The following is a 23,857-nucleotide window of genomic DNA, read 5'->3' as shown; positions in this document are numbered from 1 at the left end:
TGGCAGGGAGCCCTGGACCTCCTCCTTCCTTGCAGTGACGGTGACGTGAAAGATTTATTATTGTGATCTCTGTAACTTGTAACACCCCAAAAGCACATGCAGGGAGCTGCATGTTCGCAATGCAAATCCCCTTTCCAGATAAAGACTGGTTTTCTTCTGACTGCTTGCTTCTGTATTTATAATCAAAAGAGTTTATTAAAAATGACTGGGTTTCTCATGTTTCTAGTGAGACGAGAGGCTGTACTAAAAAGAAATCCTTTTGCAAAAAGACAGTGAGTAAATGTACTCCAAATACAAACATTTGTGATATGAGACAAAAAAGCAAAAATCATCCTAAACTGTCTGACATGCTAAAGCTTCTAACAAGAGGAAAAGATCCCATCAGAAAACTTCAGGGGAGAGTCATCTGCTCCCTGAAAAGTTCACTTATGTGTGATTTGGTTATCACTTCAACTGTGAAGCTTGATATAAAACGCCAAAAGATCCAATGATACATCTGGGAAACATGCTTTTCTTTCCTGAATCAAGGAAATCGCAAAGGAAAGCTCCAAATGTCACAGAATTAATATTCCTTTTTTTATTAATTAAAAACTATAATTGAAAAAACAGAAGTAACAGAGGTACCTGGCTGGCTCAGTCAGAGGACCAGGTGATCTTGATCACGGGGTTGTGAGTTCAAGCACCACACTGGGCATAGAGATTACTTAAAAAAATAAAATCTTAAAAAATGTGTGTGTGTGTGTGTGTGTGTGTGTGTAAAAATATACGTTAACAGAACATCACGTAGGCTTTAGAAAAGTATGCTTACCAAAACTTCAGTAACATGACCACTCTTAATAAACTAAAAGAAGTACATTCTGAGGAGTGCCTGGGTGGCTCAGTGGGTTAAGCCTCTGCTTTCAGCTCAGGTCATGATCCTGGGGTCCTGGGATTGAGCCCCACATTGGGCTCTCTGCTCAGCAGGGAGCCTGCTTCCCTTCTCTCTCTGCCTGCCTCTCTGCCTAATTGTGATCTCTGTCTGTCAATTAAATAAATAAAATCTTTTAAAAAAAAGTACGTTCTGAAAGGATACGTTTATTTTATATAAAACACTGACAAAACCAACTCATTATGTTCAGAAAGTACATACAAAGTGATTTCTTCTTTTTTCAGATGATGTGAATAAATTCTTCTTCTACACTCCTTGGGTCAACTGGCCCTCAAAGTATTAATATTTATCAGAATTATTCAGAAAATTTTAAAATTTGTACTCATAATAAAGACAGTATTCACCACTTTTTGATGTTCATTTTCATCTCTCTGTGCCAACCAAATGTGATTTAATATATCATTAAAAACGAGAACTGAGGACACTTCCTGGGTTTCAAACACAACAGCTCCTAATTTATTGATCAGTATCCTCAGAGAGACTGGGAACTGCCGTCCAGTTACAAGAAGTCCTGAGGGCGGGAGTCGTGATGGCTACGGGGCCAGAAGAGTTCCCACTGCCAGGCGCTCAAGTGTTCAACTTTCAATTTTATTATGATGGCTTCATGGGAGTTTCAAAACATCCAAATGAATAAACCCAAGAAAAGCCCGGATTATCTATTGTCAGGCAATCGTCCCATCTGGCCAGGTTTTAGCATGCCCGTCTGCCCAGACTTGCTGTCTCAGTGTCTGTCTCTCTCTCTTTGGGATGGCACTGCTGACTTCTTCACCATCGTGAGGAAGAAAATGTCTAAGGAGAGAGTGGCTCCTCCTCTAAATGAGTTAATACCTCTAGCGTGATAAGCCCCACCCCTTCATCAAAGTGAAACTAGCCCTCTTGATGCCATGGGCAGCTCACGAACCCCTCAGGGCTACTGTCCACATTCAGCTTAGGTAGACCATTCCATGACCTCTGGGAGGAATCCTGAATACAACAGGACATCGCATGTGGCCTTGAGGAGCTCATACAGTTCATCAGGTGAGAGGGTTTGCTTCCTGTCTGAGGTCATGAGGGAGCCAGGGCAGGTGCCTTGAGGAGCACAGCCAACTTAACAGAAGAAACTAAGGAGTACAAACTCAGCGGACCGAACAGCAGACGTGTCCCTGCTTCTAAGTGTGCCCAAGCCAAGTGGAGGGGGATGTTGCCTGGGCACAGGGAGGAGGGGCTTCCTGTGGGGCTGCAGCCTTCCTTCCATCCACTGGTCTCTAAGAGGTGAGGGCGCAGCTCCCCATCAGTAGAGCTGAAGTGGGCTCTGTTTTCTGGGGACACTGCTAATGGCGCCACCACCAACAGAAAAGAACTTTCCCCTTCCATTCTCCAGTCAATTCTTTCCACTGCCCTGAGAGAGACGTTAGGTCCATTTTTACTACTGACACCCCTGGGTTTGGGAGAGACAGAAGGGGGACTACCCATGCTCAGGGCGTCAGGCTGGACTGCTGGCATGAGCAGGGCACCTTGAAATTGCTGGAAGATGCATCCAGCTCTCCCAAGAGAGGCAGGGGAAGAGTCCACAGAAGAGTCCTCACTCCCCTCGCCCCCCGCCCCTGGAAAGGATTGCACATCCGGGCAGAGCTCATAGCTGCTGCATTCGCAGCACATGTGCAAAAGCAGGATCGCCCTGGTGGCAGTGAAAGGACAGAAAGAACCACACTGGGCAGTGTCACTCGGTGTCACACATTCTGCAGGGTCTTTTATTTACATGACTTTTTATAACCCGAGTAACCCTTCTAAGGAGGTCACGTCCCATGCTACAGATGAACAACCGGGGGTCCCGCAAGGTTACATAATTTGACCAAGGTCACCCAGCTCTGAAGTGGTAAAACTGAAACTCTCCAGTGATTTTCAAATAATCCCTGGCAAGGGGACTCTTTTTCCAAAAAGGATCTCGCTTCAATCATGAAGAGCTCGGAGAATCAAAAGTTGACTCTGTATTTTAAAAATATCTCTGAAGGAGAGCCACTGGGGCCAGGCAGCCAGATGGCAATGATTTCCAGAATGAAAGTAAGAGAGAGCACAGACCAGAGATGGGATCTCCCTCAGAGAAGCCCCGGGCAGCTCGGTGAGACAGCCTTTCAAACGTTAACCTTTGGTTAGCAATTCCCCCAATCCCACTAGATCAGCCATAGAAAACTAAAGGATAAACCTTCATGGTCCCGACACTTACATTTTAAAATGACACTCTTGACTCCTTCCACGAGCTGCTTTTCGCATGTGCCCCTCAACAGTAAGAAAGGCTGCCTCCCTTTATGGGTGGAATGTCGCACGATGATGCCGATCTGGCTGCTGAGTAACTGACGCTCACTGAGTGGCACCTGCCACAGGAAGATGACTGACATCCCGAGAGCACTGGACTTGGAGCAAAGTTAATGGAGTCCCCAGTGTGGTAACCCAGGGCCTGTAGCTGCATACCACCTCTGTAACCAACCATACCGATCCAAGGTCATGTCAACCTCTACTGATACTTATAAAAAAAGCCCCCTCTGAAAATGGAAAATAGTCCAGCTCCTTTCCTCAAGGGTCAGCTTCAGAGATGGTTCACCAAGAAGCACAACAATTTTTTTCCATCCTCCCCCACCCCCGCCCCCTTTGGTTGGGGGCAAGCAGGAAGCTGGGTCATGGAACCAGCAAGCAGTATCTGGCGTTGCTCCTCAGGACACACTGTTCATAACTGATGGACGCTCAGGCCAGGACAGAGAAAACCATGGGCAGATTTGCCTTCTAAGCATTCAAATAAGAAGAGAAAGGTACTAAAGAAGGAGGCTCTCGCCGTCATGGGAGACGCCCAGCAGCACGGTGCTAACTTCCAAAGAGCTCCAAGGCCAGGAGAGGTGTTGCTATAGACCTTTAGATCATAACTTGAGAAAGTACTGTGGACATAATAAGCTTTACTGAGTGCTTTAATAACTTCATTTTATAAATAAGGTTTATTCCTGAATTTAAATACTATTTGAATATGGTGAAAATATTAAAAAAATGGAAAGACTGTATTAGAAGACTTGAGAAGCAGTAAAATCACTTCCCATTTGACAAAGATGATTTTCGATTTTTGCACATTCGTTTCATGCTACCGTGACTCTCCACTGTGTTTTTCCCTGTAGGAAAACAGGAAGAGGATGTGATGCTCTCTCAGGGTCCAACATCGAATACTGAATAGGATAAACTAAGCTCCCAAACGGAGAGGCTAGAAGTGACCTCTAATAACAGGTGTCTTTTCTCTTCCATTTTAATGAGCTAAAAATGCACTAGTAGTAAGAGCCCGCATAATCCTCTGAGTTTTCCACTAGATGTTCAAGCAACTCTCTTAAATTATATGCTTTTCTTATAATGTCCTGGAACATAAAATAGCTTAAACCTCTATTTATGGTTTTAAAAAGTTCTGTCACAAAGATAATACATGACCTAGTGATGCTTTAAGAAGTATATTGCAAAATTGTTTTAAAAGTATAAAGACTCTGTCAAAAAGAAGGCAGCAGGGGAATTGATAAGAGACCAGACTGGTAATCAGCATGATAATGAGACTGACCTTCAGATGTACGACTCATTCACTATTTTTTGTGAAGAAATAACTTGCGCATCTATTCGGTTCTAATTTGGTACCAACAACTACGACATGAAATTTAAGGGGAAAAAAAAAAAAAAACTTCCAGTAATTTCTAATCCCATTTCACCCAAAAGTTTGAAGGCAATATACTATGTCAGTGTTGTGCTGAGAGATTAAATCAGAGAAAGAAACTGAACCCGGATCTTCAGAAATTGTTCAGTAAGTGACACATGCCAACAAAGCTTTACTACTAATATCATGTACCTTTTGTCACTGACATCACACCTCTAGCTTTTCTTCTACCTTCAAGGCTGCTACTTCTTGGTATGTTCTCAAACCAGTCCTAAACATGGAAATCCCCAAAGCATGGTCCTAAGTCTTCCCCAGTCTCTGCCCACCCCCCATGACTTAGTACCAACTACATGCTCATAACTCTCAAATTTATGTCTCCACTCCAAATTTCACATCTGAACTCCAGACCCATCTGTCCAAATGTCCACCTACTCTTTCTCCTGGGATGCTTCACAGGCATCTCAACTGTAATGAGTCCAAAACTGAACTCAGGAACCAAACTTAGGAATAAAGTCTTCCTTATCTAATCAGACGATACCACCTTCCATCTATTCGGTCATGCTAAAATCTGGTCATATCCTGGACCACAATTTCCTGTGTGCTGTTACCAGTGTTGGCTGATGCTGCCTTCAAAACCTGTCTTCGTTCTGTCCACAAATCTCCAACATCACTTCCGCCATCCCGTCTAAGCTCTGCTGTTTCTCCCTTCATGCATTCTTGCCTCCTCTGACCCCTTTATCACAAAGCTGCCCAGTGGTGGTAAATCAGCTCATGTATTTTCTCTTTCAAAGCTTGTTCTTTGGAACAAGTATCCAACCCTTATCACCTCCCACAGGGCATTTCACAATGGCCTTTGCCCAGCATATAACCTTTCCTTCTACCTTCTCTCCCCTGCTGTAATCCAGTGACAGGGCTTTCTCTCTGTTCTCGAAAACACCGAAGAGTTTCTTTCTCAACCTGCCTGTATGGTTTTCCTCTTTGGCACAGCTTCTCCAGACAAGTTTCTCTTGTTTCTAGCCCCAACTTACAAGACAGTTCTGGGAAACATTCCATTAACCTTCTGACTCACGACCCTCTCTCCTAGCAACATCTACGTTTTCGTGGCACTAACGACACTTATCATCACATCATTACTGACGATTTAATTTTTTGTACTCCATTACCAGATGATAAGCTCCTTGTCCACCCCACTCAGATTTTCTCTAGCACGAGACACAATCAGTGCCTAGAATACAAGTATCTGTCAACAAAACAGTGCTAATATTTAAGAGAAGGTTTTTGGGGGTATGCCCCAAGTCTTTGACCATGACAGCCTTAGTTCATATTAGGTGGCTAATTTAAGTATAAATTTCATAGCTTTTCTTTTCCTTAACATGTGTGTATCACCTGGGGGCCAAGATTAGGAGGGAAAGGGACCAGATTTTAATCCCGTATCTGTACTTGTACTTAGTAAGCAGGCTTTAAAAACAGTGAACTGCTTTTTCAGACCTCATCTTTCTCACTGTTGTATGGAAAAGACTCCTCATGGCTCTCATACTTTGAATTTGTGAATACACAGTCTTCAATCCAGAACAAAATTTTGTATACCCCCCCCCAAAAAAATCTCCTATTGGCTAGAATTCTCTGGGTTCTTCTTGCTTCAAAGTCTTTCTCAATGTCACTTTCTTTTGATCCCATGATTTCAGAGAACCCTGAATTACAGTTCAGACCCATCAGTCAGAGCCTACAGATGGGGAATGCAGAATCTAGGTCTCTGCTTCCTGGCTATTTCCTTCTGAGACTAGTAATGATGGTAAGGCCCAGGCCCAGAAAAGCCCCCACTGCAGGTCTGGATGGGCAGCTTCTTCCCATGTTACTCAGATGATTCCTTCGTGGCTGTAAGATCCTGCAGGGGCCTGTGCTTTGTTCTACTCACATTGGCCTCTCTGCTGTGCAAAACCTCTACGCCAAACCCCCACTTCTCAGAGGCTGCCTCTCCATAGCCCTTGTGCTTCCTGTTCCCAGGCCAGGCACTCCCCTCTCCTGGATATTCTAATGATTCCTTCCCTCCCTTCCTTCAGGTGCCTGCTCAAATGTCAGAGGGCTATTTCGTGACTATGCTACACCACTCCCCATCCCAACTACTCTCTGTCCGTGGGAACTGCTTTATTTTTCTTATGATCTGTCACAATAAATTATAGGCTATCATCTGTCTCCTCCAACCAGAATGTAGGAGTCATAAAGAGAGAAGCTTTGTTTCCTGCTCAATATCCAGGGCCTGAAACAGTACATCATAGGCACTAGAAAACATGCTTCACATGAATGAACAGAGGAATGAATGAGTGATGCTCTACTAGAAACCAAGAAGGCAGCAGGGCCAAGGATCTTCTAATCTAAAGCTTCAGGAGTCGTTGAAGGTCAGAGAGGAGTGGTACTGATGAGGGTTAGGAAGGAGGAAGAGCTTAGGTTGCCGGGCCCCAAGGCAGGAGAGCCAAGAGACAACCCCTATTTGCACGCCCACCTTCCCTACCCTCCCCCTACTGCACCACGCTGCAAGCTGAAGAAGAGAGAGCTCAGTTCATGGGGTGGCATGTGGGCTTGAGTCCCAGGGGCCTGCCAGTCAGCAGGTCTCCTGCCAAATGAGCAATGAGCTTCTGACAGTTGGGGTGGGAGAGGAGAAACCCCCGCAGTAGTACTAGTAGAATGAGCGTAAGGATGCAGGTGGCCTTGTTTCCTGGAAACGGACGGCGTGTACCGTCTTTTCATCTTTGTCTTCTCTTTGTAATTTGACTTTTAAAAATCACTTAACCAAATCTGAATTTAAGGCTTCTGTGAATTAGTCCACAGTTTGACTCACCACCACTCCCTTTCCCTGAGCTCGGACGCAGGGAGACCAGTATATCATCCTTCAAAGCTGTTATCCTCAAAGTCCTGAGCCCTACTAGAGCCTTCTAGACTGTGAGTTCCTCCAGAGGAGAAGCTGGTGTGCTCCCAGCACTGACCGCAGTGACCAGCACTGAGCACGCGCTTGATAAACATCAGAGGACTCAGTGAGTATATTTTGAACGAGATCTCCCCGAAGACACAGAGCTAAACATTCACTAGCAAACTAATTACATGCTGTTATTTTCTTCTGCTCAATTACGCAGGTGTTGGATAGAGTCAGTTCTGGATTAGTTGAAGGACTGGAAGACTCACAAAATACATAAGGTTGATTTCCATATGTGTCAAGGAAGGTGTGATAAGACCACCATGAGGGCCTCCCAGAGATTTCTACCTATATGGCACAGGTGTGGGGGTGGGGGACGATGTACAGAAGATAATTATATTTGTGAACTTTATTTTTATTTCCAATATTTCATTTTTTAACACCCTGAATATCATTTTTAAATGTTATTACTATTCAGAAACTCCTGTGTGGTTCAGTCAGTTAAGCATCCAGCTCTTGATTTCGGCTTGGGTCATGATCTCAGGGTGGTGGGATCGAGCTCTGAGTTGGCTTGAGATTCTCTCTTCCTCTCCCTCTGCCTCTATCCCCCCCAAACAAATAAATCCTTAAAAATATATATTATTAATATTCAGAATAAAGTTAACACTTTATCTAAATATTTTCAGAGAAATGGTTTAGTCTCTTACTAAAGGGTCTGTGTTTTATATCTTACTTTCTTTCCCTGACATCATAGAAGATCAAATATAATTAATTCAGTGAACATTTACTAAATGCATACAAATCACTATACGAGCCACAGTTAAAAATTTAGGTTTCACATAACAACAACAACAACAAAAAAAGCACAGTAGACTGAGCTGTTTATATTCTACAGAGAGGACTATATTTATATTAGTATTTAATGTTTTATTTATATGAAACAGTCTTTGAAGAGGGACATACTAAATATGGAATGTCTTCAGCCATGGAACAATGTATGGCACACCTTGGGTTTCTAAAGTGATGGGTGTTTTTGCTCCCAACCCCCTACTTTTAATAAATGGTCTCAAACATCATGCTCCAAAAGAAAAACCTTCTCGTAACTTCCAAGCGCATTGAGAATGAAGGCTTCCCTCCTCTCCCCGGACCCCCAATATGCAAAGCTGGCTCTTATTATCTTGCATATATGAACCAAGATGCCTTAAACACAGAGAGGTCTGCCCTGACCATCTGATCTCCAAAAGACTACTTCAACCTCCTCATAGCCCCGTCCACGTCCGAACCCACCTTGTTTGTCTCCCCCATCTAGAATGTACCCTCACCACAACCTTGGCTTTGAGCCCTACTCTATTCCCAGCTGCCAACACCTAGGTATTGCATCAGTTATTAATTAATGAACTTCCTACAGAGCTTGAATTGACTATCCCATGCATGTCCCATCCGTAAGTGAACATAAATTAGGGGTCCTGCTTTCCCACATGGTTTTCTCCATCATCGTACATGATATGCCTCGCATTTGACCAAATGGGTCGTCAGTATAACTTGGCGGCAACTTCTGAATGAAGCTCACTAAGTCACAATTTGTTGAATAAATGAAAGAAAATAATTATCTTCAAAGTTACTGACAGAGATCCGTAAAAGAAAACGGAGTTATAATGCTGTAATGTTCTTCCTCAACTTTCAGAAGAAAATCAGAAGTCTTTTGATTTTAGTTGTATATTATTTTTGTAGAAAAATGGCAGCTGTGAAAATATTGAAAATGGCACTCAAAACCCACGTCAAATGGACTGCTATAGGAAGGGTTTAATAGTTCTTTTACAGTCGCAGGAAATATTTCTGGACAAGAAAAAAAGCCCTGCAGAGGTTTAACTAAGATGCAAATTCTGCCTTCTTATGGAATGAGTCAAAGTTTCTCACTATGAAAGCTAGATACTAGGATGTGACTGGCTTTTTTTTTCTGGAAAAGGGAGCAAAATCAGAAGGTTCAAAACTCAGAATCTTCGGCTTATTGGAGGGGAATCAGCGGTTTTAGAGAGCAGATGTTCTGGAAAACCTCAAGCGTCTTCACATTTTATCTGGGACCTCATATTCTGCCTACTGGTCAACCTGGTCCATAGTCCCCTGCTGGGAACACAGCCATCAACAGAACAGGCACAGGTTTGCCCCCTTAGCTTACGGCCCCTCTGAACAGTGTAGGGACCATGAACACAAGAGTTACAACATCCCACCGAGCTACAGACACAGAGGAGGCCAGGGCATACCAAGCAAAGTGGGGCTCTGGCTCGGAAAGTTCTCCACAACATGGTCTGAAGAGCACCCTTACAAGATGTGCATTTTATGATTTAAAAAAAAAAATTATTCACAAGCTAATCTGCTCTCTGCCTTGTGCCTCTATCTAGATGTATAATCAGGAATGTGTGTAAATACATATTTAAAACTTGAATGGTTTATCACAATATTTTAACAGTCTAGATTCTAAAAGAGAGGTTTTTTTATAACAAGGAAACAAAGTATGTGGTTAACAAAAATTGCTACTCATTTTGAAATGGCGGCTTTTCTTATTTAAAAAAAAATACACAGAACCCTAGTTGATGAAGGGGGTATTTCCATGCACTGTCAATCACAAATTTACCTATTCTGAAAATCAGTTTTGCATTAAGTGTCAAGAGACTTAAGACAGCCATACCCTTTGACCCAGGAATTAGCCTCTTCCATGGATCTTGCTTAGAGAAATAATCTGAAATTTGAACAAAGATTTCATCAAAATGCCACTTAAAATGCCAGATATTTGGAAACCATCTAAAGGTCCAATTTTAAGAGAACCCTTAATAAATTGTGCTATATCCACATAATCAAATATTATACAGACATTAATAAAGCTTGCCGAGGCGTCGGAAAATGTTTAGGACATAAGGTTAAGCCAACAGAGCAGGCTGCAACATGTTATTAACTATGGAAAAAATTTCATTAAAAATGAGGAAGAAAATGTCAAAATCTGATGGGTACTTTGGGGCCAGGGGATTACAGTCTGATTTGTTAGACTTAATGTATTTTCCAAAGTTTCTATTGGGAGAGTGCATTGCTTTGGTGATGAGAAGTAAGAACATCTCTTCAGAAATGCTAACTCTACTTTATTACTAAAACGTGCACACAAAGGTTCATGGAGCTGATCTGATCCGTGGTTTGCCAAGTGAGCCCAAATCTGTACGTCTCCTACCCCTACATCAGCGCAGAGAATACTGAAATTCCCTGGCTTCGCCCTGCGTGTCAGCGCCAAGATGCTGATTCTCAAAAAGGAAAATATTCCTCAGCGGCTGCCAACCTATCTGCACCTCTGTGACTCGCTCGCTGTTTGCCAAAAAGCTGGCTCCTTGTCCTCATTCCTTTCACCCGAGGAGCCTCCAATATACTTTACCTATTCCAGTATCTCTACCAGCTTAATTTCAGGGTACTGCAATCATCGGTTTACTTCTGGCTCTCCCTTTAGCTTATGAAATTCTTGAGATTCTTGGCATCCTGACATCTGCAGGATCTAGCTGAGTAACTAGTAAGCAGTGGCATTTGATAAATTCTGTTAAATACATTTTCGGCCTAGGAAGAAAGCCACCTCCATAACCCCCAAGAGAAACATTCACGAACAGGACCCTCTTGTGCTGGAAATCTTGGTATCTGGAATTAAAAAATAATTTGAGATATTATTTCCAGTTTAGGAAGGAGCAGAGCCTGGCCCTCCCAACCAGGCCCTGAGGTTCTCCTGTCAGAGGGAAACGATTTCATGGAACATCAACACCAGACAAGGCCCCTGTGTGGTCACAATGGCTCACGACAGAAACAAGGCCACTCTGTAATCACACCTGAACATATTTCTGTTCTGACAAACAGAAATATGGACACTGTCTAACCCCTAGTGTGACCGATGTCCCCCTAATCGGGCTCATTCAGGGACTGCTGCTTCTTTGCCAGTGATTGCATTAGCCTCTCTAGTTTGGGCTACATCAGATAAGACTTAGTGAGATAGAACATCACAGGATTATTCCTGCTTCAATCCAGAGCAGAAGCCTTGCTTCTTTAAACCTTCCCCAAATCGTATAACATAAACTCAAATCTTAAAATCTTATAAGTAATTTCTAACACCCTCTTACTGAGACCCCCTGTGTTTCCCTATGGCGTGTGCCTTCTCCCTTGCTTAAACAAGTAGCAGCCCCAACCTGTTCCGCCATGGGTTATTTCTGGTGCTTTCTGGTCAGAGAGCATTAGTAAATTCTTAATCCTACCTGCACTGTTCTCCTCTCACTCTCTGCTCATATATCGTCATCAGAACTCACTTCCTCCTGGAAGCCTCCCTGGATTGGCCTTTCAGGTTTTAGATGGTTCCATTCTTTTTAGTCTTCATAACATTTAGTTCAACTGCTACGATTAAGTTTGTATTTCATAATACTAGCCAGCACTGTGATCTTGATTGTACTCTGAAAAATCTTTCTAACTCTAAAATCACCTTGCCTTATTGTGTTGCTTTAAAAATTTTATGGATGATTATATTTACCTCCTCAAATAGGTCTGAGTTCTCACAAATATGCCTAAAATATATATTTTTATATACCTTCACATTCCTTTCTACTTATCGTGTGTGTGTGTGTGTGTATACACACAGCCCACTGCACATAATGAAATCCACAGTCACACGTCTGAGCAGATAAAAGTTTGATCTTGCATTTACTGGGGAATAACATAATGTCACTGCTGTTCTGTCAGTAAACAGTTTCATTCAGAGTATCTTCAAGGATAGACCTTTGTAGCTAGAATGTGTTTCATATACCTGCTACATTCCGTGTCCGCTCGTGCTCTCCCTTCCTGACTCCCTCCCCCTCCCTCTCTCTCTGTGTATCTACTTATCATATTTCAGGACAAAGTACCTGTCCATATCAAGGTAAATTCAGGCCAAGGCAGCTGGCAGAGGTCCCTTCTCTTCAACAGAAATTAGTGACTAAAATAAAGTCTTCCGAACATCTGACTTGCTGACGTATCTGTCCTGCAGAATGACAGAGATCCTGCTCAGAGGGGAAAAACCTAGCGGATTATGAAGTTCTTGGCCAAAGCCGGATATAATCCTGCTGTACAGCCCCCTCCAGATGACCTGCTTCCCTCTCAGTGCTGATGACTGCAAGTCAGCTCTCACTCTCCCTTCACAACCATATGCCTTGCTGACTTCCCCATTTCTAGTCCCCAGACTTAACATTGACCTTGCCTGCCAAGGCCGGGATGACTCCCTGAAGATCCAGAATGAGGTCTAGATTCAGACAGAACTGGGTTTCCATGACAGCGCCTTCCTCTCCAGTCTGGCTCCAGGAGCTCAGGAAGATCATCTAACCTTTCTAAGCCTCTAGTTCCTGGCACAAAAAAAAAAAAAAAAAAAAAAAAGAAAAAAAAAGAAAGAAAGAAAGACAAAGAAAAGGAAAAGAAAGCCTAATATTTACCCTCCCAGGACTGTAATAAAGATTTGGTGGAGATTATGTATCTAAGGCACGTGGCAGGTGCTCCACAAACATTAGCTCCTTTTTCCCTAGCGGTGCCTGACAACTAATAGTATCCTGTTTCCCTCTGAGGAGGTGCCCAATGTGTGTTCTTCTTGCCTTACACCAGGAAGGCATTTAAAGCGGGGCAGATGGCAGAGTTCCTCTTCTCAGACCAACAATCAAGCCCCAGTTGTTGTACTGATTGGCTCACCTGTTCAACTTCCTGATACCACTCCCACTTCCCTTGCTACACTCCAAACCCCAAACCAAGAGTCTAGGTCTGTCCTCTTCTCGGTTTGGCAATCCTGTCCATTTTTCCCTGGAGCATGGGTGCTCTGCACCTGTGCCCTGATGACCTCTATTCCATCCCCTCTGGAACTTCTGTCACTTTAGCTGCTTAGGTGAAGCCCCGATCTTCAGTTTCACCTCACCTAGAGGATTCTGACGGTGGCCTTGAGGGGTAGTACGTCAGTTTATTTTTTTTTTTTAATTTTTTTTTTAAAGATTTTATTTATTTATTTGACAGAGAGAGATCACAAGTAGACGGAGAGGCAGGCAGAGAGAGAGAGGGAAGCAGGCTTCTTGCTGAGCAGAGAGCCCGATGTGGGACTCGATCCCAGGACCCCGAGATCATGACCCGAGCCAAAGGCAGCGGCTCAACCCACTGAGCCACCCAGGCGCCCAGTACGTCAGTTTATTAAAGTAGGGGTATTTGTTTTGGATGGTCAGGGTTTGAATCCCAGTGCTTCATGACCATGTAACCTTGAGCAATTTATTACCTCCCTAACTTCCAGTGTTCTCACCAGAGACGGTTTTTATGAGATTTAAAGAATATGGTGAATTCAAAACATGTAACACAGGACCTGGCATACTAGGTAGGTCCCCAATAAATGTCAGTGCTACATGCATAAACATCGTTGGGCTCACCATGACCATTGGCCTCCTTTCTACATAGCCAGTTACCACGTACCTACCCACAGCACACAGCCATGTCACCTACTACCTCCCACTGATCTTCCAGATCCATTCATTCCTCGCATGTCAACACAGAATCTCCTTTATCAAGTCATATGCCCTTACCAGACTCATAATGTCATGCACACCTCCCAATATTCTAATTTGGTACCTATCATCTTAGGACTTAAGTCCTAAGTGGTAACTCTAACTTATGCCTGCTGCCTCCCCCTTGCCCAACTCCCATGAACTCAGGGAACCTCCATAAATAACGGTACTATGTTCATCACTTCACTTTCCTGTTCAAACATTTGCTAGATGGGTAGTCCCTAAAGGAGGGGTCTCCAATTTCATGATCTTTAGAGGACCAGGGCTTCTGATCATGAAATGGCTAGGCTGGGAATAAAGCACAGGGATATTTACTAAAAGTACACGGATACAGATAAATGGTGGTCTCCTCAGTCAGAAATATCCTGCAACCACACATCTTTCAGCAAAGTCTAGACACGAAGGGCATTACTTCATCACTGGGCTTTGCCTTGGTTGGGAGGAGGGTCCCACTTTTGTAATGGGTATGGTCTTGGGCACCTGAGCTGCCTCCATGTGCAAACTCCACACCACTGTTTAGGGGGTCTGTCCTAAAAAAGGAGGGCACAATGCTCCTCGATGACAGACATGTTGTTTCTGATTGACCACATCAGTGGATTCAGAGAACCACACCTCTATGGGATCTTGACACAACTTTCCATCGTGGTGTCCCCGCCAGCCTCTGCCTCCTCACCCTACCACCACCACCATGTACACAGCGTGGGGCACATGATCTAGTTCAAGACTGCAACTCTCTGATGGATGTGGACTGATATAGGGCCAGTCAGAGCCCTTGAAGGAAATGTCTATGAACAGGACCTGGAAGAGACAAAACCTCTCTTTTCTACGGCTCAAAAGCCCAAGAAGGCAAAATGGGAACTACTTGATAGTCAGCTTTCCCAGCACATAGGAAGGGGCCTCAGAATGAAGCTGACCCAGAGAGAAAGGAGCCGAGAAATCGGGAGAAAGAAAAAGAGCCCTTACAAAGCCCAGGTGAGCCTGTGGGTTCTAGCCACGACTGAAGCAAGGTCCATCTTGCTGGATTTTCCAGTCACATGAGCCAGTAAATCCTTTTTTGTATAACATAGTTAAATAGAGGTTCCTCACACATATAATGAATCCTGACCAACTCCCTTGGCCAGGGACGCGGGGTGAGGGCACCTACCTATCCTTGATGTTCTATCTCTTCAGGCAGAGATGAGGGCACCACAGGAGGGAATGGAGAGATCCATATCTTCATGCCTTGTTCATAATCTTTTGACTCCTGTGTAATTTCACCCCCAGGGACAAAAAAATCACAACTTGCTCCTAGCATATATCCCATTCGCAATACAATAGACCCCCCCCACCCCGCCCCCCACCCCGCTGCCCGGCCAATCCCCGCCTTTTCAGGAGAGTTTCCTTTTCCCAGCTGCACTCAAAACTCTTTTCGAAGAGTCTTACCAATGACTCTGTAAATAGTCAAATCCCCAGAATTCTTGTTGGGGAAAGGGAGGGAGGCGAAGTGGGGAGGAAGCACACAGAAATAATCAGACTAAACATCAACAACAGAAATCAAGACATTTTCAGGAGGTTTCGCTCTCTTAGACACTTAACTTCCAGAACGTAAACTAAATTTTTACTTAGACACTTGAACCTCCACTAAAATCAGACACCTACCTTATCTCTCTATCCCATGAACACAAGGTTTCCAAAGCACTTTCCAGCTTCTCCTATCTCTATAAGTCTGCAGAAAGGCAACGGGGCATATGGGAACACATGTGCTTTGTAGTATTTTCCCGCTTCCTCACCTTTCTGCTCTCATTACCTCTTGGGGATGTTGTGAAAAATCAATTGCCATTATTTGTGAAAATTCATCAAAATCTGTCCAATACTCAGCGAAAGTTGGCATTTATTATTTTATTATGTATTATAAGCTCAGATAATCAACGATCGGTCAGATCTCCTTTACCTCGTATTAGCATCATTATTACCCTTTCCCTGTGTCCAGCATGGACATGTCTTGCCCGTCTTCCTTTGATGCAACTCTGTTAACTGCACCCTTCCCAAATTACACTTTGGCTTCTCCCTCTCAATTCCACCAAAACTCATCACACAGCACTTTAAAAAAGACAGGAAGATCACAGGTCCAAAACCCTCAATCTGTCGATAAGGGGATGAGGGTGCAGAAGCCCATGAAGGCCAAGTAACATATTCAGGGCCACTCATTCAGCGGCTTAGTCAGGAGAACTTGGGTTTTTCCAAGCCCCCATCCAGAGTCCTTTGCAACCCACCACACTATTCCCCTGTGTGCACCAGTGCCCTGATGCTCAAGGACCATCCCAGATGCTCAGCGATCTGTGCACACTTTCCAGCCCTCTCCACACCAGACTTCAAGTTCCCATGGGAGAGGTTACCTTGCAGTCCATCAGGCAGTCCATAGGAATACATCCGACATGTGTTCATCCGTGTTCTCCGAGTGCTTGGGTACAAATCAGACATGAGCAGACAAATCCTATCTTAAGTTCTGAACCAGACACACTTACCAAAACTGCACATCATCTATCCCTTAATAAAATGAAGGGTCCATCTCACTGCAGATGTGTTTTTTGGTCCTTATACAAGTTTTGTTTTTGTTTTTGTTTTCCAAAAGCATTTTGTTTGAGGAAGACTTCCCATGCTGTCTCCTATTTAGGGAGAGTATTAATAAATGAAATTTATTTTGAAAATGCCTTCCCTTTAGATGCTATATTCTATTTAATAAGCGCATTATTATGAGGACTTACAAACTTATCTTCTACTAATTTTGCTTAAGAAATGCAAAAGGTGACATCTGCTTCTATCCTTGTTTTTATCTATTTTCCTGAGGTCAATATGAATTTCTTTCCCTTTACGCTGATAATCTTCAGGGCAATGAATGAATTTACACAATCGGTTCAGATTCACTCCCCCCCACTATGTGTCAGTGGTTGGTTATCTTCTCCGCCCAGTGAGCTGTTGTCAAAATTCTGAAACCACACAAGTCCAACTATAGCAATCTAGCTCTGGGAGCATTCAAAAGCTTCACTAACAATTCTTCCAACTTAAAATAACAAGTGCAGCCATCCCTCCATACAATGAGCCTTCTTGAAGAATCCCTTTTGATTATGGGTGCCTTTGGGATACCACATGGCTTTTACCTGGACCCGACTCAGAAGCAACAGGTAAAGCCTTTCTGTGCCGACCGCCTGGAAATCACACACAGAGACTTCCCACGCAACAACTCCCTCTTTCACTGAAGGCTTTCCCAGCCTAGGATACAAAGGTAATTATAACCAGGGCTACAAATTATAGCTAAATCATCCCATAATTATGAGCTCACTAGTAGGACTTGGTTAGCATAAATCATTTCTAACCCTCAGCATATATTTTTAAGAGTTAAAAAAAAAACACCCTGTATCATTAAATTGCTGAGACCTTTAACTATAGTTTCCACTTAATGAAAACATTATTTTCTGTTTAGAGGGACTCCTTTCCTTCACTTAAGCTGTTTGAAAACCATGAAACTACAAGCAGATGCTTCTGCCCAGATAAACAGTAGTGGAAAAACAAGGGTTTAAAAAGTTTCAAAATCTAGCCTATTTTTCACAAATTGGTAATATATTCCCATATAGGCAACCAAATAACAAACTGAAGGTCAACTGATAATAAGTATTTCTACAGTGCAAGACGTGATAAACCATCAAAGTAAATAGCTTTTATAGGGAACTGGTAATACCTATGCATAAAGCACTCCAGAAAGTGTAGCTCGGAACTTGGTTTGACGGCAAAACCAAAAGAGTTCAATATTCTTACTGACAAATAAGAACAGATGTCGATTCCTTAAATATTTTCTATGCATACAGTTGTCCACGACTACTTCTGAAGGTCTTCAGAAGAAAAAAAAAACAAAAAACAAACAAAAAAACCCACAAGGTTAAGAGACACTTTAATGCAACATATGTAGTTCTGAAATACACCAGACCCAGGTGTACTGGGATAGACTCCAATTAGTAAATTACATATATGTGAAGCATCTGACTTTCTGGCATCACCGGAGCCTGGTACTGAATAATGAATTATTTTTTATTACATGTGTCACACACATACACTTCTCTATCTAAATCGAAAGGTAGTAAATAGACGAGAGCTTACACCTACACAGTGTGAAATGCTGGCGTGGATAATTAATTATAGCAGAAGAATGATTAATGAAGCAAATCTTGCAAAGCCTCAGTTCTTTTTCTGAAGGACGGACTATGTGACTATATAGGGAGAAAAGTAGTGCTGAAATCGGCAAATAATCGCTCTGCCTCTCCATTTTGCTCATGTAGATACTCCCAGGTATTGCTTTAGGAAACCCTGACTACACTTCGCTCCTGCCAGGAACTACTATAAACTGACGCCGCGGACGTCTTCGCAGAGAATGCTGACTCTCTGGAACGGAGACAAAGGAGGGTGTAGCTCAGGAAGCCTAGCCGGGCGCTCCGAGGCTCCGGGCTCCCGGAGTCTGCCCCGCAATGCTTCCCTTGCGCTCGGAGGGCTGGGGAGTCCGAAACTGATGGCGGACTTGGTTTATTTCCCAAACTTCGGGAGACAGCGTTTACCCGAACTCCGGAGGCTGAAGCCGGGGGGAGTGGGGGTGAAGAAGCGCCCCTCTGCGGCTGCCGTGGCTGCCCACCCACCTCCCCGCCCCCCGACAGCACCTTCCCTTACGCCCCTCACCTGTCTTGAGCGCACGGCCTCTGGGGTCCTGGGGTCTCTCCGGACTCTCACTGCTGGAGCAGTTGGGACGTCGGGCGCCTCTTCAGACGAGCGGAGGAGGCTGCGGGCTCGGGGGCGTCAGCGGGATTCTCGGTAGCCGCCGGCAGCCGCGGGCTCCCTCCCCATCCCGACTGGGCTCCCGCGGCGGACGCGGCGCGGCCACGGCGGGCGGATGAGTCAGGCGAGGGGGCGGGCGGCGAGGGCGGGGGACCGGCGGCGGAGGGTGGGGGGCGCCCCTTACCCACGCGCCGTGGGGGCGGCGGCGGTCTCGGGGCGGGGGCTGCGCTGCTGCTTGTGTCCACCGCGGGTCGCGGGGCCGCGGGCCGCCGCCATCGAGCGCAAGGAGCCCGAGCGCTCCTTCCCTCGGAGGTCAGCGGGCGTAGCGCGCCGGCCGGGAGGCAGGGACTCGCAGCTCAGGAGTCATCGCCGCCTCCAAGAAAGACAAAAGGGACTCGGGGGCCAGGAGGGTAAAAGTTTTCTGCTCTGGTCCAGACAGATCCCAACCACCCCTCACGCCCTAAGCACGGAATAGGCGGGCTGGGGACTGGGGGCTGGGGTGGGGGGCAGGGCGGGCTTCCAAGAGCGTCACCGCACGGTCGGGACCCGGGTCGGAGCCAATCTCGCAGCCTCCCACCGCCCGTGGGAACTCCCCCAGCCCCGCTGCCCTCGCTCTCGCAGCCCGCCTCCTCCTGGAGGATGCCGACAAGATCCGCTCCTCCCCTTCCCAGCCCCCCCCCCCCCCCAAAGGCCCTACGCGAGACCCGGCCGCAAAGTTGCACTTCTGGATCCGGGTTTACCGAAGACAAAACCTGTCTTGGGGGACAAAATACCCGATTTCAGGAGCTCTTCTCCGGGCTGGAAGGCCAGCGGGTGGAAACGGACACACCCACCCGTGGGGCACGCCTCTGTCTGCGGTGCAACCGCAGGTCCCAGAGCCGAGGTCCCAGCCCCGCGGTCCCAGCCCCGCCAGTCCACTGGAGCAATAGGGGAGCCCCTGCGGATGCCCGGGTTTCCTGGAGCAGGCGCCGCGGCCCCACGCCCCTCAGACTCTTTATCAGACGCCGTCTGGGCGGGTCGGGGTCCCCCTGGCGGGCTGCGCCGGCGCTGCGCGAGCGGAGCCACACTGGGCTCCCAGCCGGCTCTGCAAACGCCCCCTCTGTGTACACCGCCCTAGAGCGCCCAACGGATTAGCCGCGGGTCGGCCCTGGAAGGAGCTGTGAGAGATGGCTTGGGGGTGAGAGTTATGGGCAGGAGGGATGAGGGCGAACCCGACCGCTGAGTGCTTCGATGAACGGTGCTGATGTTGAACTACAAACATCAAAGTTAATGAGGGGTACAGGTTACTCCTCCTTGCTCCCTAACATCCAGTGAGTGGAGACTGCCCTATTCATAGAGTAAAATGATATGATAATTACCTCCAATTTGGCAGAGACAGAGTGGTGATTTTATTCTATGCAGGTCAATTCAGTAAATAAGGTTTCATGTAAAACTCTGGATTACTCTCCCAGCCATGACACCGGCATGTGCGGAGCACATCAGTGCCAGTACTTGCAGTGGGGTACACCTGTGCGTCTCCTGAATGTATTTTAGGTAATGGACCAGAGAGCAAGTATGGCATTCCGGTGAAGTGTGTTTGTGTATTTAAGACAGGGGAGGGAGAGGTAGGGATTCCATGCGAAACCTCACATTTTGCAATTTAGGTGTGGCAATGAGAAGAGACTGTGGAAATAGGTTTCTTGTGGTCCCGTCTTCCTGTCTTGACTAGAAGAATTTGAAGACTTGGCATTTTTACTAAAAATTTCGAAAAATGTTAAAAAAAAACCCAAAAAACTAAAGGAGTAGGGAGGGAGCTGAAGAAATAAGTCACTCCAGTAAACCATCTGTAGTTTTATTTTTACCCCACCTGAAGCAAGAACTCTTTAGCCTACAGCCACTTGCTTAATTCTCTTCGTTTTCTTACACATTTGTCAAGGCACCTCACCAAAGGAATGTGATTCCACTGGACCTTTCTTCTAGTTGTAGCTCTGTGTATGTATAAAGCCACATTTTTCTATAAAGCTTCTGAGAGTAGACATCACCTGGTTGTGTTCACTGGGTTCCCAGGGAATGAATAACAAGTTCACAGTGTCCATAGAGATCATCAAACATGACATTGCATCTAATACAAGTGGTAAAACATTTCAAATGTCCATCTAACCATCCTACACCTTGAATAGCTGAGCCTTCCTCAAAGAGGAAGTGATAAGGGTTATGAAAGAAAAAAAAATAATCCCATTCTTATGGCCACGGATGCTGATGATCCCTCATTTCTGAAGTTAGATTTCAGTGATTCAACCAAAGAAGAAGCAGCAGCAGAGACGGACTGCATGAGACTACCAAAAGGGAATTATTTATATTTCTTTTAAAAATAATTACTACTTGTCTCAGAAAAGATAGAGATAAGATGTTTTATAAATAGGGGATTATCTACAATTCAGTAGACCAAGTAACTCCCTAGATATTAGTTACAAATTCTTTTCTGGCGTTGAGTGCTCAAGGCAAGCCCAGGTAAATTATTTAATCTTTGCTAATGGCCAGTGTCTGTCCATCTGAAAAAAGCCCAGTGAGGATAACACCACTGGTAATGGATTTTGAATTTAGCTCTGTATCTGCTTTTGAAGTAATGGATGGGGACCTCTCACCATCAGGCTGCACTGCACTTCACACTTAAAATTTTTGCTCCGTCCTTATGAGGTTTGTAAATTTCCACTAGAACAAGCCCGTCTTATAAGCGTGCATGTGGGAAGAGAGCACTCATCTCTGTAATTCAAGCTCAACTACCTACAAACACAAGTGACAGAGGGACTTCAAACCTCATTTCTCCCATTCCTTAAGTAGGAACAAAGTACCTATTTCAAACTGTTTCTGTGCAAATTGAATGAAACAACATATATAAGACTTTTCTCACCTGTGACTTAGATTGTCAATACATATTGAAACACACACACACATACACAAACGTAGAGACTCTTCCTGTGGAATCAAAATTAACTTGAGAAAAATTTTGAAATACGGAGATTTCAATCTTCACTCTTGGTATACTAGAAATGTAAGCTCAATGGATAGCAACACATTTTTAGTAAATTCATTTTGAAAATACACATTGGAATAACAAGAATATCATTAAGGGGCGCCTGGGTGGCTCAGTAGGTTAAAGCCTCTGCCTTCGGCTCAGGTCATGCTCTCAGGGTCCTGGGATCAAGCCCCGCATGGGGCTCTCTGCTCAGCGGGGAGCCTACTTCTTCCCTCTCTCTCTGCCTGCCTCTCTGCCTACTTGTGATCTCTATCAAATAAATAAATAAAATATTAAAAAAATATATCATTAAGTAGAACACATAACAAGGCTAAGGGAAGGCTTGTCAGAAAGTTTATGTGCAATTATACCATTTTCTTTTGTCATAAATGTAGCCCATAGCATCTCCAGACATGAGAAGAGGTCCTCAACCAAAAAATAAAAAATATCTTCAATGGAAAACAAATGCAATTGTTTCCTAGATTCTTATCTGAATTGTTTTGCTCCAGCTGTGAAATAAATTGATAGTCTTAAGGCCCCTAAGGTATCTGGCTGGAAGCCATAGTTGCTGCTTCAAAATAAGGGGTAAAAAAGGACAAAGTCAATTAAAGAAAATGATCTGATTTTATCTTTAAAATTTGGAACGAGGTAGAAGAAATACAGGGAAAAGAAAAAGGTAATAGAAATACATTTACAAAGAAATTTTTAAAGTCATCTTATTTCCCTCTGATTTTGAATAGCACTCTGCCATATTTTTAATTGTTCTTTCTCATTTTGTATAATTGATTAATAGTTCAGTATATTTAGCTGCAGAAAGATGTTAATTTCTCTTCATTAAACATGCAAGTGAAAGTACTAACCCCTCTCAAATAGAGGTTTTATAACTTTGCAGCTGATACTAATACTTAAATATTTTATAAATTCTGTATTACCCCCCTTATTTGATGATAAACCTCTTTAGCTTATGTTTACCTGAGGAGCACTAGCAGTATACCTTTCAAAAATACAAACTGGGGGACAGCCTTTCTTTCTCCGAAAACCCCAATTCTTTCTTGTGAACAGATTTGTACCTATATGTGAGGAAAGATCATCTTATGGCTGGCAATCCAGGAAGTATTTTCTCAGGAAGTTTCTGATTGTATATTTTATTGCCAGAATCTACTCACAGAACATGTTAGAGATTTGACTGAACTAGTAACCCACCTGTTCCACTGTCCATGGTACTGAACCAATCATGCATCAGTGCTGGGCTTCTCAAAGTGTGGTCTGAGGATAAGAAACATTGGCATCACGGAAAATTGTTAGAATAGCAGATTTCTGGCTTCAACCCAAACCTACTGGAGATCATACTCCACAATTAACAACAACCTCAAATGATTCCTCAGCTTGTTAAAATTTGAGCAGTGCTGCACTAGGACGCCATTTACATTACCTTGTAACAATCCTGGGGCTTTGTTTATATTACTCTTCATTTCAATCCCTTCCTGAGGCACAGCTGAAATCCTGCATTTTTAGCTATGTTTTATTTGGTGATGGTAGTGTGGTGTTATGGAAAGAGCATAGCTTTTGAATCAAAGAACAGGGCTAAAATCTCAACTTGTACTGACTACTCTGAGCTCTGTTGTCCTCATCCGTAAAGTGTCAATAATTATAATATGTTCTTATAATGCCATTTTAAGGATTAAATGATAATAAAATAGTATTTGTAAAGCACTTAGCCTGGCATATAGCAGATGTTCAACAAGTGTCTCAGTCACCCTGAGGGCTGCCATCTTGGCATCACACTCTTGGGCATGGTAAAAATTTATTGTATAACAAATTAGTCTTTAATTTCTGCTCAGTGAGGATGCCTGGGTGGCTCAGTCATTTAAGCAACCAACTTTTGATATCAGCTCAGGTCATGATCTCAGGGTCATGAGATCAAGCCCCATGTTGGGCTCCTCACTGGGCATGGAGTCTGCTTAAGATTCCCTCTCTTCCTCTCCCTTTGTCCCTTCCCTCT

The 23,857-nt window shown here is 44.3% G+C and overlaps 1 protein-coding gene across 2 annotated transcripts in view; it reads right to left on the bottom strand.

Annotated features, from left to right (window-relative positions):
- Positions 1–19,824, bottom strand: part of TMEM200A (transmembrane protein 200A) — a 69,929-nt gene extending 50,105 nt beyond the window's left edge. The window contains exons 1-2 of one of the 2 annotated variants that reach the window (XM_047735044.1): positions 19,634–19,824; positions 18,765–18,934 (exon numbers count right to left, since the gene is read on the bottom strand). The gene's annotated coding sequence lies outside the window, so the exon portion shown is untranslated. Of the gene's footprint in view, positions 1–18,764 lie in introns of both variants that reach the window. The other variant, XM_047735043.1, reaches the window with a different exon arrangement.
- Between the last annotated feature and the right edge of the window lie 4,033 nt (positions 19,825–23,857).

The sequence above is a fragment of the Lutra lutra genome, chromosome 6 (assembly GCF_902655055.1).
Source record: "Lutra lutra chromosome 6, mLutLut1.2, whole genome shotgun sequence".
In the NCBI taxonomy this organism is placed as follows: Eukaryota; Metazoa; Chordata; class Mammalia; order Carnivora; family Mustelidae; genus Lutra; species Lutra lutra.
This window is presented reverse-complemented; position numbering and strand designations above follow the sequence as displayed.